The 15,739-nt window shown below is 49.3% G+C and overlaps 1 protein-coding gene and 2 long non-coding RNA genes across 5 annotated transcripts in view; 1 reads left to right on the top strand and 2 right to left on the bottom strand.

Annotated features, from left to right (window-relative positions):
* LOC309612436 (uncharacterized protein) overlaps positions 1–15,739 on the top strand; it is a 111,090-nt gene that overhangs the window by 2,062 nt on the left and 93,289 nt on the right. Inside the window, exon 2 of one of the 3 annotated variants that reach the window (XR_014235127.1) lies at positions 10,208–14,714. The exons of the other annotated variants lie outside the window; for them this stretch is intronic. The gene's annotated coding sequence lies outside the window, so the exon portion shown is untranslated. Of the gene's footprint in view, positions 1–10,207; positions 14,715–15,739 lie in introns of those variants that run through there. 3 annotated transcript variants of the gene reach the window in all.
* LOC309612530 overlaps positions 1–15,739 on the bottom strand; it is a 52,464-nt gene that overhangs the window by 11,348 nt on the left and 25,377 nt on the right. The window lies entirely within an intron of this gene.
* Positions 9–15,730, bottom strand: LOC309612521. The gene is made up of 3 exons (XR_014235243.1): positions 14,836–15,730; positions 10,877–10,968; positions 9–7,724 (listed from the first exon to the last, which is right to left on the bottom strand). It is a non-coding gene; the product is annotated as an uncharacterized lncRNA (long non-coding RNA).

Genomic DNA, 15,739 nt, shown 5'->3' with positions numbered 1-15,739 from the left:
AAGTTCTTCTCCTACGTCCCACGTGCCTCTGTGTACCTGGAAGCAGGTATGCAGTGAACAGACACACTGCTTTTCCCCTCTCTTGGGGAGCTGTAAGACTTTGCTTCATGCAGTCAGCACTGGTGTTGGTTTAAGGTGGTGCGTGGGTTATGGATCCCAAGTGCTGTATGTGGCTGAGGTCTCCCGTGCCCCAGCCTGTTGTAAAGGTTTTCCTAGGCCTGGCCGGGCTGCTAGTGTATTTCCCCTCTTGCTGTCTTACCCCGAGTGTGACCTAACTGAGATTCAACAGTTTCTTTACTGGGCATTTCATTTGTTTCCAGTCGTTAGGCTGTTAGAAATGATGCTCCAAGGATCATCTTTGTGTCTGTCGTTGAAATGGCCTCAAAGGGAGACCGACAAAGATAGGAGGGATGCTCAGAATCCAGCTGGACTTAAATACATTCAAGAGGCGTGGCCCTGGGCTTCCCTGGTGGCGCAGTGGTTGAGAATCTGCCTGCCAATGCAGGGGACACGGGTTCGAGCCCTGGTCTGGGAAGGTCCCACATGCCGTGGAGCAACTGGGCCCATGAGCCACAACTACTGAGCCTGTGCTCTGCAGCAAGAGAGGCCGCGATAGTGAGAGGCCCGCGCACAGCAATGAAGAGTGGCCCCCGCTCGCCTCAACTAGAGAAAGCCCTCGCACAGAAACGAAGACCCAACACAGCTAAAAATAAATAAATAAATAAATATATTAAAAAAAAAAAAAAAAAAAGAGGCGTGGCCCTGCCAGACTGGAAGAGCATGAAAAGAATTCAGAATAGCATTAAGCAGTCAAGAGACAAGTTCCAATGGAGTGCAGAAGGAATGGGGGTGGGAGGAGGGCGAGGTGAGGTTTGCAAACTCAGACCAACCTTGATAATTAGGGAAGGTGTCATCCAGGGCGCAGGCTGTGAGACCACCCCATTTGGAGGGAGTGGACTGGGAATCGCCAAGTTTAAGCAGAGCTACAATATAATTGGGCTCAAATTGTCCCTGTTGTCATGAGAAAAATGTCCTTATGTGTCTATTGCTCCAGATCTCATGCCCCAACCGAAAATGTAGTGTATGGATGGGTAACTCTGGCCTAGCAAGAAAGTCACCCCAATTTGCTTAGAATGGTAACCCTGATTCCCTTGAAATGATAAAATTATTGTTCCCTTAGCAAGTTAGAGTTTTTCACCCAGAGAAGGCTTAGAATTAAGTATGAACATGAAAAACTAAATAAAAATCCTGGCATTGTTAGTTTTTTTATTATTAAGTTTAGGAATAATCTCTGTATATTTGGTTTTTAAAGTGTTTGTCTAGAGTAACTGATAGATTAGCCCCTTGAGTCCATCTTTCCCTGCCCCTCCCACACAGTGGATTAAAACAATGACAGTCATAATTTTGCTCTCTTCAGTCAGGCAAAATTGGGGCCTGCCCAATTTCAAAGGGAAGAGAGATAAAGTGCCACTTCTTCGTGGGGAGTGGTGTGATTCTGGAAGGGCCTGTGGGAACAGAAATATTGCTGTGGATCTCCACAGCTACCCAGCTTGTCTGGACAGTCCCTTTGAAGCCCTTTAGGTTTTCAGTGGTTGTTTCCTCAAGGTCCCTTTAGCCTCCACCTGGCACCCAGTCCCAATGGCCCATTTGGGGGCTGTATTATGGTAGCATCCTACTTCCAGGTCCCTCAATCTGTATCAGGTATCTATTGCTGCACAGGAAACCATCCCCAAATGTGGTACCTTAAAATAACAACAACACTCATTTTTCTCATGAATCTTCAATTTGGGGCAGGACTTGGTGGGAATAGCTCATCTCTTTTTTCATTCCGTTCAGCTGAAGCAGCTGGAAGGCTGGGGCCTGGCATCTTTTGGAGGCTTACTCACCCAAATGTCTGGCGATCCATCCCAGCTGCAGTTAGGCTGAGACCAACAAATCCATCCATACCTTCCCCACGTGGCCTGGGCTCCTCACAACATGGTGGCTGAGTTCCAAGGCCACGTGTCTAGAGAGGGAGAGGCAGATGGAAGCAATATTGCCTTTCATAGCCTAGCCTCATGAATCATACAGCGTCACTTTCACCACATTCTGTGTTGAGGTAGTCACAAAGGCCCACCCGATTTCAAAGGGAGGGGGGGTAGTCTCCAGCTCTTGGTGGGGCAGCAGTAAGGTTCTGGAAGAACATGTAGGACCAGAGATGTTGCTGTGGCCATTTTGGGAAACTACAATCTGCCCTATTTCTGCAGGAGTCTGTCCTTGGCTACGGGCTATCCCAGGGCATACAAGCTCCCAGGTGCTTTCAGCTGGGAATAATAGTGACCAAAGGGCTGTCTTCTAAGGTAGCCACTGGTGTAGGCCTATGGAAGTTGGGGAGGAGGTGCACAGAAACGATCAAGGGGAGGTCTAGGAGCTCTGGGAACACATCAACAGTGTCTGTTCCAGGAAAATAAAATACTGATAACTCAGAAGTCAAGGTGAATTATATTCTTATTCCTTGTCTCATGCGGTCACAGGCATCTCAGTTTTTCAGGACACATTAAGTGACAAAAAAAAAATGTGAAGCCAAGATCAGCTAGAGGCTCATTTATAACCAAGAGTTGGCCTGACCTGGCATATCCATGTCTCAAATCCTTTTGGTCTCTGACCACTCAAGGGATGGACCAGTGGCCCTTCCTTAAATCACACTGTTATTCATCCATGACTTGTTTCAATCCAACGGAGACTGGAAATTAACCATTTTGCTTTTACACATGGTCCTGTATGCGTGCAAAATGAAGAAGCCCTTATCCACTGAACATGTTCTTAAATAAGGTTTGGATAATAGCTACCAAAATATATTTATGTTTGTTTGTTTTTTATTTTATTGAAGTATAGTTGTTTTACAATGTTGTGTTAGTGTCTGGTGTACAGCAAAGTGATTCAGTTTTATGTATATGTACATATTCTTTTTCATATTCTTTTCCATTATGATTTATTACAGAATATTGAATATAGTTCCCTGTGCTATACAGCAGGACCTTGTTTTATCTATTTTATACATAGTAATTTGTATTTGCTAATCTCAATCTCCTAATTTATCCCTGCCCCCCCCTTTCCCGTTTGGTAACCATAAGTTTGTTTTCTATGTCTGTCTGTTTCTTTTCATAAGTAAGTTCTTTTGTGTCATATTTTAGATTCCACATACAAGTGATATCATATGGTATTTGTCTTTCTCTTTCTGACTTACTTCACTTGGTATGATAATCTCTAGGTCTATCCATGTTGCTGCAAATGGCATTATTTCAATCATTTTTATGGCTGAGTAATATTCCATTGTGTATGTATACCACATCTTCTTTATCCATTCATCTGTCAATGGACGTTTAGGTTGTTTCCATGTCTTGGCTATTGTGAATAGTGCTGCTGTGAACATAGGGGTGCATGTGTCTTTTCGAATTATAGTTTTGTCCAGATATATGCCCAGGAGTGGGATTGCTGGATCATATGGTAACTCTATTTTTAGTTTTTTCAGGGAACCTCCATACTGTTTTCCATAGTGGCTGCACCAATTTACATTCCCACCAACAGTGTAGGAGGGTTCCCTTTTCTCCACACCCTCTCTAACATTTGTTATTTGTGGACTTTTTGGTGATGGCCATTCTGACCAGAGTGAGGTGGTACCTCACTGTAGTTTTGATTTGCATTTCTCTAATGGTTAGCAACGTTGAGCATCTTTTCATTACCAAAATATATTTAAAGATCTTTATCAGGCCGCTATGACTGTAGTGTTTGGGTTATGGTGAAGTAGCTTCTCTGAGAAAACAACAAGAAAGATCTTTGCTCTAAGGATGAGCAAACATGTTCATGGGAAGTGGGCATGAAATAGCTACGGGACATACTTGTCATCTGCTAATGCCAGGAAAACCGTTTAATGTATCTGTTAGGACTGTGTCACGGAGTAGCCTTTTCCTCTCTAAGATAAGAAGGGGTTTTTTTTGTGTTACATCAAACCTAGAAGTTTTTCTCTTACTGTCAAAACATCACAGGTGCTTAGACCCCTCTCACCACCACAGTGTATCTCTGGGAACGCTCAGAGTAAAGGAGGAAGGTTCACTGAGGGTCCCAGGGGTCCCAGGGAAGCATGGGGCATGTGAGATCCCATTTCCAGACAGAGCAGACATCCTTTGCTCCGTAAAGCAGTCTCTGAAGGAGTCAGCCTGGCTCCAGTTCTGACATTGCGGGGAGAAGAGCCTGCCAAGCTACCTCCGTTGCCTCAAGGCAACTGACTAGACTGGTCTGAAGAGACACCAATTTTGGCAGGAACATTCAGGGATCGGCTGCACTTGCACTGGGCAGTCCACCAGGCGAGCCATGCCCGCACTCCCTTCCAGAAGGACTGTAGCAGGGCGGTGGCACGCACATGACCTCATGTAAACATTCAGTCGTATCTCTAGAGACCATGAGTTCCCAGCTCTCTAAGGTCCCAGGCCTGTGGCTGTGACCTCCGAGGCTAGATTCTGTCTACTTTGCTCTTCTAAATCAAGACTCTCTCATCCTGATCCATCTTGGAGTCTTTAATGGAGGAAAGTTTTAATACACAAAGTGTCTTCACTCATCTAATCCCAGGCCTCTGTCTCCTTGGAAAAGTAAGGTGCTATCCCCAACCACAAGAGAAAGCCATTATAAGATCTCAGAACACATGTCTGGGCAGCACTGAAGGAGAAGGATAATTACCAGCTCTGGGGAAATAAATACAGCAGGCTCTTCCCATGGATTCCAGGGTGGTGTTCTGCCCAGACCTCCCTCTTTCCTCTTCCTCTTTGGTGGATGGCATGGGAATGAGCAGACCTGCTCTAGGCTTTGCTGCTGGGACTTTTCCTTCAGCAATGGGAAATGCCCCAGATTTGGAGATTGGGGACTTAGAAACTAGCCCCAACTCACCCTTCACTAGCTGTGTACCTGGGGCAAATCCCTTAGCCTCTCTGAGCCTGCTTCCTGCCTAAGCCTGCCTTCCCTTCCTCACAGGGGTGAGGTGGAGGACAGATGAGATGTGTGGGAAAGAGCTTGGGGAGTTCCAGAACTCTCTGTCCTAATATCAACGGTCATAACTGGTACTGACTCAGCACAAGGTTCCCTGTTTCGGGACGTGGCACAAGATCTCTGCAGGACCTGGAAGACACAATAGAGTTGAGTGATCCCTCCTGACCACTGGGTTGCCCTGGAGACAGACGTTGCAAGGCCTGACTCCCCCGATGCACCCTTTGAACCTCTCAAACATGCAGCTTCTCAGAGCAGGGCTGTGGAGGGGGACGGATGGTGGATACAGTGACAGGAATGGATTCCTCCTGTAACTGGCCACTGACACAGAATGCAGAAAGTTAGCTTGCAGAATTAATGAAGACCTCAGGGAAAAGCAAGAGTTGGGATGAAATGCCAGCCTCATGCTGAGTTGAGTGTGATCAGTGAACTGGAATCTGTGGCTGGTTTGAGCTGACCACAATCCCTCTTCAGCTGCCCAGAGCTTCCACCTACCATGACGAGCTCTCAGGAGAGGCTTGCTGTCAGTCACTTCATCTTTGATACAAATGGCAGCTGCTTGGCCCTTCTTCAGGTGTCTGCTCTCCTACTGCAGAGTGGGCGGTTTTGGCCCTGGGTTAAGGGCTATCAGCTCCTGACTAGCAGGTTGGAGAGGGTTTTTAGGGGCAGGAGATCTCCCTGGTGTCCCTGAAATTCCTTACTTTCTCTTTGGGTCAGGCTGAACTTGGAGAACCCTGAGATCTGGGCCATGAGATGTCTTGGGGATGATTTTCAACTTTCAAATGAAAGAAGCAGGTCTGGAGAGGATCTGCACTCTGATCCAAATGGGACGCTTGGGGCTCCTTTGACAACTCCAAGCGTCACCACTTGAAGCCCAGCTGTTTTGCTCAGCTGTCTGTAAAAACAGGCACTTTTCTTAGAATGGAGCCTCCTCAAGGTCAAAGGCCTTTGAGGGAGGGATACCAGGAGTCCAGACATATCAGGGATGAGTCCAGGGATACCAGGAGAGCCCCGAGGGAGTGTGATTTCAGGAGCTGGGAAGGAAGCCTCCCCTCCTCACCACCCATTATTAAAAAAAATAAAAATAAAAATAAAGTTGTAATTTGATCCTTGGACTGCAGCTAAAATGCAAATTCCCCTGGGAGGGTCACAGTACTTTAGTCACTGGTAATTTACCTTCCCCTGTGAATGAGCTCTAGACCTACTCTTGGAAATCTTTATTGGAACAAAGCAGGTGGGCCCTGGAGGATACTGAAGGCCCGGAGCTAACAGTTATGGACTGAGTGCCAGAAGCCAGGCACTGTTAGACACTAAGGTTGTTCTCTCTTGTTGGTCTCACAATAATTAGGCAGGATGGGTCTTATCCCCATTGTATAGATGAGGAAATTGAGGCCCAGCAAGCCATTTGTCTAAGGTCAGTCAGCCAGTAGCCGACACAGCTGGGACTGGAAACCAGATCAGTCTGGCCCCAAAGCTGTGAGGATCTCTCTGCCCCCCACTCCTTCCCCAGCTCAGAGGGGAAGGGTGGGGACCCAGACACCTTAATGCACAGCCCCAGGACTTCAAGGAATGACTATTCCAGGCCACCGTGTGCTCTACATGGTGGTTAGTGCTCTGAGTCTAAAGGAAGAAATCCTAGAGCAGTGGTTCTCAAATCTGCAATGTGCATTAGGGAGCTTGTTGAAACACAGATGGCTGGGCCCCATCCCCAGAGTTCCTGACTCAGTAGGTCTGGAATGAAACATGACATCTGCAGCTAAAACAATTTCTGGGTGATGCTGGTCTGGGAACCACACCTTGCAAACCACTGACCTAGTGTGTGTCTCAGGGAGTTCCTCTCTGGCTGAGGGCAGGATGTGCACTTGTAAACAAGCAGAGAGCTTTAGTAGATGGGGGTGAGGAGAGACTGCTGTAATAGAGACCCAACAATAAAGCCATGGCTTAAGGAACATAGAAGTTTCTCCCTTAGTGACAATCTGCAGTGGATATTGTAGGGCAGCACCCAGATCCCGCCTTTAAGACTGAGGTACCACCTCCCCAGTGCTGGGGGGCTGGGGTGGGGAGTTGTTGAGGGCTCATAGCTGAGTCCATCTCTGAGAATTGCCCTTGGCGAAAGGAGCTGCCTCACCCAAGTTATGGCCCTTGCGCAGGCAGCCTGCATCCCAAAAAGACTGGTAGATATGGAGAACGAAGGTCCCACCCCTTTGTCTCCATCTGGGACAACTCTGAAGGACCATCCTAGATCCAGAGCTCCCCGCTGGACCAGCTGAGGACCCTCGTCCAACTTCACTGCAATTCAACTTCTGCTCTTGCACCTGGCTGGTGCCGTTCCTGAGTGGTGTAGCCTAGTACACCTCCGGGACCGTCTGTTCCAAGTGAGCTGACCTAAGACACAGTCTGAAGAGAGATTTCCTGGTTGGTGGGTGGCTTGGCCGTGCTCAGAGGCCCAGGTTCTCTTCATCTCATTTCTTTGCCATCCCTTCGGCTTTGCCCTTGGCTGAAGCCAGGCTGCAGGTTCCTCTGTGCTCCAGTTTGTGGAAATTGGAAAGAGAATGTAGAGGAGGCCCAGTTTGCCAATGACACTGGCAGGGATGTGGCACACATCACGCACACAAGTTTCTCAAACTCAGTCACGTGGCTGTGCACTCCCGCAGGGAGGCTGGCAAGCAGCGTGAGCTGGCAAGCCGCTCCAGGCTGTAGCTCCTACTCTGGAAGAAGAGGAAAAGAGATGATGGTGGACGTCCAGGGGTCTCCATGGCAACCTCTGAATATGAATTTTCGTGGCCCCAACTCCATGTGCCACAAAGGTCTGCAGCTGGAATAGCAAACGTGAGCCGTTTACTGGGCACAGAGATCCATAAAGCATTGCCATTCACAAGGAGGAAAGCCCCTGTGGCTGCTTGAGATGCTGCTCACCATGGGTCAGCATAAAAAGCTACACTGTTGATTTTGCCCACTATCTACAATGCTGGTGTAACTCTAGGCATTTCTCTGAAAAAGTTTAGCCCGGTGTAAGTGAGATAAAGTGACCTGATAGAGATAACCTTCAATAGGCTCAATAAAAAGAAAATCATTCCCAAGCTTCACTTTGTCATTATTAGCCACAGATAACTTGTACAATACCTTCCTTTTGATCATGACACACGTGATTGCCCGCTTTCACCTGTCCCCTCCTCATCCCAGGATGGGGAACACGGAGGACGGGCTTGACTGTGCTCAGATGAGGAACTGGTTTATTTATTTATTTTTTTAAAAAATTAATTTATTTATTTATTTTTGGCTGTGTTGGGTCTTCGCCTCTGTACGAGGGCCTTCTCCAGTTGTGGCAAGTGGGGACCACTCTTCATCGCGGTGTGCGGGCCTCTCACCATCGCGGCCTCTCTTGTTGCGGAGCACGGGATCCAGATGCCCAGGCTCAGTAGTTGTGGCTCACGGGCCTAGCTGCTCCGCGGCATGTGGGATCTTCCCAGACCAGGGCTTGAACCCGTGTCCCCTGCATTGGCAGGCAGATTCTCAACCACTGCACCACCAGGGAAGCCCCAGGAACTGGTTTATTGCACCTGGATGGGGCACGCTGTCCTCAGTGGTCCCAAGAAGTCTTGTCAATAGGCCTGGAGCCCAGGGTGGCATCATGCTGACCCTGCCATTCTCCACACACTCCCTTACCCAGCTTAGAGTCCCTGGTCCATCTTATCAAGCCTTTGTTGCAATTACCCTCAACTTCCTTGCCTCCCTCCCCCTCTGTTAAACCCCAGCTCCTCCCCGCTGTGCTGGAGAAGCTGAGAGCTGCTGTAGAAGAGCTTGTATCTGGGCTGCGTGGCCTCTTTCTCTTTATGACGCCAAACCTCACGTGTGCACTGGACACCAGCAAGCCATCGTCACACGGCTTCCTAGGGGAGCCCTGTCCTGCCTGCCCTCACGCCCATGTTCCCTCTCCACCTCATCCTTCCTGGAGAAAACAAACCATTAGGGGGAAACTCCTTCACTGACCTCTTCCCAGTCACTCCATTGCCCACCTGCCCCTTCCTCCTGTCACAACGGAAGACACGTCCCTGTTCCTATCTGAGGCCAAACCTTAGATAGGAACTTCTTGGTCTGTAAATCCTACCCCCCAAACTCTGGCGTTTCTATCTTCAGCCCTGCCTTCTCCCCGAGCTGCAGGGTCCATATCAAGCGTCCCCACTTGGTGTCCAGTGGGCAGACCAGGGGCTGAAGCGGGAGACACAAAGCCAGACTAGTCTGACCGCTGCTGGGGTCAGTCACAGAGGACGGTGCCCTCAGAGAAAGAGGACTCACCCTCACCCCAAGCCTGTTAGAGAAGACACTGCTGAGTTGGGAAGATCAGTGAGAGGAAAAAGCCTTGAGAGGTCGTTGCCACCAGGAGGGAGATTCCGACCTGACCCCTCCGGTGTCATTCGCCACAGGGTAGACTGTAGCCTGGAGAGGTTTGGCAAGGGCCTCCTCCAGCTCTGCTCCCAACAGCCTGTGCCAGCGGCTGCCCTGTGGCCTCTGAGATGACCCACGTCCCTGGGGGGATTTCAAGGCCGGCCTCTTCCTGGGCAGGTGAGGTGGGAGGCCAGGCTTGAGCCGTTGTCCTGCTCCCTCTCAGGGGGCGTCAGGGGGGATTTGCCGATAGCCTTTGTCCCGGTGCTGCTTCTGGAGAAGGGGACCAGAGCGGTGAGGAGGGAGGCCCCCCGCTGCCTGCCTGGGGGATCTGGGAGCTCTGGGTTCCCAGACTGTCCACAGAGGCACCTCATTAGGAAGCTGCCTGGCGCTGGGTGCGGGGACAGGCTGTTTGTTCACCCCTTTCACTGACCCATCCCCTCTCCAACTCCCCACTCTTTCCAAGCAGCTTGTTCCTTGGCCAGCGTCTGGGAGCCAATTTATTCAGGCCCTGAGGTTTGTTTTGTTAAGGATTTTAAAATGTATTAAGAAATGTGCAAAGGGCTTTGTCATCACTTTCCCCTTTCAAATTTATCTGAGCGACTGGATCAGGAAGTCCCTGCCTGCCTCTTGCCCTGGCAGGCCCCCAGGGGTAGCTGGGTGTCCCAGGGGCAGGAAGTGGGGTCTTAGACCCCTTCAAGCCATTCCTCTGGCCACATATCCTGCCTGGGCTGTAATGATCTGAGCCAGCAGGAGGGGACGGGGGGACACGTCTCTCTGTTCTGTTTCTTCACTCCCTGTTTTACAGGGGCTGTTAAGTGTCCAGAAGGCAGAGCCCGGGACTTTGGGGCCCCCTGGCACCCTGGGTGCACTACAGGACACAAGGAGGACTTGAGTCACGACGATCACTGAGAAGGGAAGGCGACGCGTCCGTCTACACCATCTCAGTGGGTCTGTTTTCCATCCCCCGCCTCCGATGTGCCTCTGACACAGGTGCAGGGCACGGGCCAGAGTTCACCAGGGCCTGTCCTGAGCACTCTCCTCCTGTCTGCGGACAGGATGTTTGACGTTGCTCTGAGCTGGGCTGAGGCACTGAAGAGAGAATGCTCATCTCAAGATGGGTTTACAGGTCATTATGGGTTCACTTGTGTCCCCCCAAAATGATATGTTGAAGGCCTAACCCCCAGTACCTCAGAACGTGACCTTATTTGGAAACAGGGTTGTTGCTGATGTGATGAGTTCAGATGAGGTCAGACTGGAGTAGGGTGGGCCCCTGATCCAATATGACCTGTGTCCTTATAAGAAGAGGACAGAGCCACTCGGGCAGAAGACCCTCATGTGACAATGGAGGCAGAGACTGGAGTGATGCATCTGCAAGCCAAGGAATGCCGAGGGCTGCCCGCAAACCCCAGGAGCTAGAAGAGGAAGGAAGGATTCTCCCCGACAGGTTTCCGAGAGAGCAGGACCCAGTCAATACCTTGGTTTCAGACTTCTGGCCTCCACAGCTGTGAGACAGTGCATCTTGGTTGTTTTCTGCCACCCAGTTTGTGGTGCTTTGTTGCAGCAGCCCTAGGAAACAAAGACAGAGGTGAAAGCCACCTCAGTCCAGAGCGCCCATTTAAAGAGCAGTGACATTGTCTGTGCCCTGCCAGTCAATGGTGCCAGTATGACCCATCCATCAGTCATCCTCCCCAAGTCTGTCCCACTCATTGCTCCACTCCCAGAGGCCCTAGATGTGGTGCGATCACAATCAGGGTGAGTGGGTCCCGCGCGACAAGCCCCACTGGGATCTCGGCAGAGGTCAGGCCTGGGGTCAGGGGCTGGGGTCATGTCTGCTGCAAAGCCTCATTAGGGGCCACTCCTGGGAAATCTACAAGACACGTTTGCTCCCTGAGTCCATGTGGTCCAAATGAATGCCTCAGCCAAACAGAAATTATCACAGGTCACGAATCTTCAGAATCAACTGGAGGATACTCGATGTCCTGAATGTTAAATTTGTGAGTGCTGTAGGTGTGGCAAAGAGTGAGGGGTCCCTGTGCCATTCCAGCATGCGTCCAGCCTGCTTGAAGGGTGCCCAGTGGCCCTGGGTGTGCAGCCCTGTCTCCTGGGCCGTGTATCATGCGTGGGAACTCTAATGCGCTTCTCTCACGCTCACCACTCACTCTGAGAAAACTCAGCTCTCCTAAAATGGCACCTGGCCAATCTGAGAAAAAATTCAAGTCTTCAGTAATAACAATAAGCTGCATTTGTTTGCCTCCTAAACTCTGTTCCAGGTACCATCCCATTCTACCTTCACAACAGGCAGATGTGGCCTTTTATCCCCTTGTTGTAGATGAGGACACAGAGACTCAGAGAGGTTGAGGACTTGACCCAAGGTCACACAGCTGGTGAGGGGCAAAACTGGAACTTGACCCCCACTCTGTTTGACTCCAAAGCCCTGACTTTCTCCACTGGGTCCTGATGGGGACTCACTCCACCCTCCTCACAGAACAGCTGCCTACTTTCCAACAGGAGCCTTTTAGAAAACCATAACCCTTAGGAATTTCAGGCACCATGACACGCAGCAGTTGGAAAATGTTGGTGCAGCAAGTCCTTCTGGGGCAGCCTTTATGCCTATGAATCCAGAAAAGTCTCGACGCTTAGTTCTGGGTCTATTTTTAGCTCCTTTCACCCTTGCCAGGCGTGGCCTGAAGTTCTATCGGCTGCCCTGAGCAGGGCTGCCAGGAAGATTGAACTCTACTTATTAAAATGCTCGTGGCATTTGAGACGAGGAGCTTTTCCCAGTTAATTCTAATCTGTCAGTACTCATTTTTTCCTTTGAAGCCCAAATAGCAACGTATCACCTCCCTAAACAAAGGGCCAGCATTGACTTTGACCCCCTCTTTGGGTTAGAGTCATGGGAGGTGTCAGGATCAGGAAGCTGGGGCTCGTGCTCATGTGTGTAGGGGAAAGATCATGGGGTTACATAAATTATATGGCACCTATTCCATGGAAAGCAGTGTAGCTATTAAAATGCCAATGTATTTATCAATATGAAAAGTCATTTGTAATATATTGCAGAGTAAAAAGAAGGAGTTACAAAACTGTGTGTAGCATAACCCATTTTGTATCTAAAAATATATCTACACCCAAAAATTACCAGGAAGGCATATTCTGAAATAGTTATAATTGCTATTTCTGGGTGCTGAGATTATGGATAATTTTCTTTTCTTTTGTCCACTTATCTGTTTTTTCTTCTAATCTCCCCCCACCCCAGTTAAACATGTATATGTTTAAATGTAAACACAACAAATTTACTGATATATGTAGAACTTTAACAGCAAACCTTGTGCCTGAATTTCAGTGGATACTGGTCCCTCTCAAATCAGGTCACAGTAAACTTAGGTTTGAATGAATTTCTCTTCAGGCCCATATTCTATTCATTTTTTTACCTAGTTTTCTATTTTGAAAAACTTAAAGCCCACAGAAAAGTTGCAAGAATGGTACAATCAGCACCCCAAGTCCTTCACCTAGATGGATTGATTGATTGCATTTTCGCCACATTTGCTTTATCTCTGTATGTTGTTACATGCATTTCTAACGCCCCAACATCTGACACTGTTTTCTGTGAATGAATGAATGGCTGCAGTAGCAGGAAGGTCAGTCCTTAATGAGCAAGGTGGCTTGTGCAGCTGGTGCTACCTGAAGTCCAGCTGGTGGCAGAGGAGAACCAGAGGCAGAATGGCCCCCCAGGCAGAGAGCAGCATGAACAAAGGCTTGGAGGGCGGCAGCATGGAGCTTCTACAGAGCTGACCGACAGGGAGTGGGATGGCAAGTGGAGGTAAAGCTGAACACATGAGCACTGGCGGGGGGGACGGACCCAAAAGGTCTCACCTACCACCCAAAAGTATCAAAGTGTAAGGGCAGCCACTGAGGTTTTGTGTATTTTAAAGATCTCTCTGGGAACTTCTCTGGTGGTCCAGTGGTTAAGACTCTGTGCTTCCACTGCAGGCGCACGGGTTCGATCCCTGGTCAGGAAATTAAGATCCCGCGTGCTGCGCAGTGCGGCCAAAAAAAAAAAAAAAGAAAAGATCTCTCTGCTGCCATGAGGAACATGGACTTGAGAGGTACAGGCAGAAGGAGAACCAATAGCTCTTGAGGTGACTGCCTGGGTTTGGTGAGGCAGGGAGCAATCCAGGACAACTCCAGGGTCTGGTTTGGAACATGTGAGTAGAGATCAGTGCTGCTTCTCTAGGTGGGGAGCGCAGAAGGGGGAAAAGCCAGTGGTAAGGGGTAGGGGAGGAGGGGAACTGCTGACTTCCGTTTGGGTACATTGTGGTTGAGTAGCCTGTGGGATATCCAGATGGAATTGCCCAGCAGGCAACTGACTATAGGTCTTGAGCTCAGGACCAAGGACAGGTCTGGAGATGGAAATTTTGGAATCCTAAGAATCAAATGGGTAGGATGACCACCATCATGGTTGGCCTGGGATGGTCCCTGCTCATGCCTATGTTGTAGCGTATTTATTAATAGCTCCCCCTTTTGCTTGCCTGGTCTGGACAATAATTTATATGGTCTCCCTGAAAAGTTGAGATTGGTTGCTTCCTGTCTTCACCTGATACTCACCACTCCCTGGCTTGGCCTGGCTCTGTGGGTGCTTTCTCCTGTATGTGGTTAATTACTAGAGGTCTGTGTCTACTATCCTTGGTTATTTCCCACCGTGTTTCACGTGCTACATTTCGAGTAGACAGTGCCTAAGAAATATCTGTGCATGTTGTGGTAGAGAGGTCCCCATCTACTGAGGAGAGAGAGGGTGGGAGAGGTTCTGTGGGTTACCTTGCTGGAGGCTGGTGGATTGAGATGCCCCTTTGGTCCAAGCTCCTACTAGGTATGGACTTTAGGAAATGTTGGAGAGGTGAGGAAACTCTAAAACATTCCCACCTTGCTCCTTTCCCTCGCCCCCTGCTGGGGCTGCGACAGCTGGAGTGCTGATAATACCTGCCCCCCAGGAGCCCTGAGGGCAGCTAGCCCTGAATGAGTCCTTCTGGAGCCCACGTGATGGGCTGATGAGAGCCATGCCCTGAACAAGCCCTGTTCCCTCCACGTGGCCTTTGCTTCAGCCAGACAGCCCCCAAATGTATCCTAAATACTTTTGCCTGTGGGACAAGGAATGCCCTTTTCCCAGGCCCTCATGCCCCCCAGCCCATGTCTAACTGTTAAACTCTACCTACCCGGGACTTCCCTGGTGGTCCAGTGGGTAAGACTCCGTGCTCCCAGTGCAGGGGGCCCGGGTTTGATCCCTGGTCAGGGAACTAGATCCTGCATGCATGCCACAACTAAGTTTGCATGCTGCAACTAAGAGTCTGCATGCTGCAACTAAGAGTCTTCATGCCACAACTAAGACCAGGTATGACAAAAATAAATAAATATTTTTAAAATAAAATAAAATCTACCTACCCTTTGAGGCTTACTCGCATGTGTCCTGATGCCCCAGGAGACCGTCTTGGATCCATCCCTGCTGGATGCAATGCTCACTTCATCTGGAATGTCCCAGTGGCATCCACTGCCTTCCTCATTGTTTCATCTGGGCTCTTTTCTTACTCCTTGGAACTCAGGGTGGAGACACTTTTGCATTTTTGTGTTTCTGTACAATGCCAAACATGGGAGTAATTACTTCATGATGTGTATGGAAAGTGTGTGAGTTCAATCGCTAGGAATTTAGTCTCCAGATAAGAGGGCACCGTTGAAGGTCATGAAGCAGGGAATAGAAGGATGAAAGCAGAATTTACATTTATTCATTCATTCAACAAGTATTTCTTGACAACCTCTATGTACTAGACACTGTGGTACATAGTGGATTTAAAGAAATAACCCCTAGCTTCAAGGACCTCATTATTTAGATGTGAGAGGGAACAAGACAGATGTAAACAGTTACCAAACAATGCAATAAGTACCATAATAGTGACAAGACAGTGCATAGTGGAGTCGGGAAGTGCTTCACCAAAGAGGTAACATTTAAGCTGAGTCTTGAGGCATGCATAGGAGTTTGCCAGACATCAGGGAAAGGGTACTGCTAATAGAGGGAATAATAAGGGCAAAGTCACTGAGCCCCAGAAATGATTGTATAGGGGACTGAAAGAAATTCAGTGCAAGGGGTGAGGGGGAAACAAGTATGTCAGGGGAGGCGGGGAGATGGAGCAGGGGAGAAGGAAAGGGGCCTGCCCTGAGGCAAAGGGCAGGGTTTTAAAGAGAGGTAAGTTGTGCTGACTGTAGCAGTGAGGAGAGTGGAAGACAGGTAGTTGTGAACACGCAGCTGCTCCCCATCGTCCACCTGGGGCTGCCTGAACTCCTGGTCATGGCT

This window comes from Balaenoptera borealis (genome assembly GCF_965194805.1).
Source record: "Balaenoptera borealis genome assembly, chromosome: 15".
Taxonomy (NCBI): Eukaryota; Metazoa; Chordata; class Mammalia; order Artiodactyla; family Balaenopteridae; genus Balaenoptera; species Balaenoptera borealis.
This window is presented reverse-complemented; position numbering and strand designations above follow the sequence as displayed.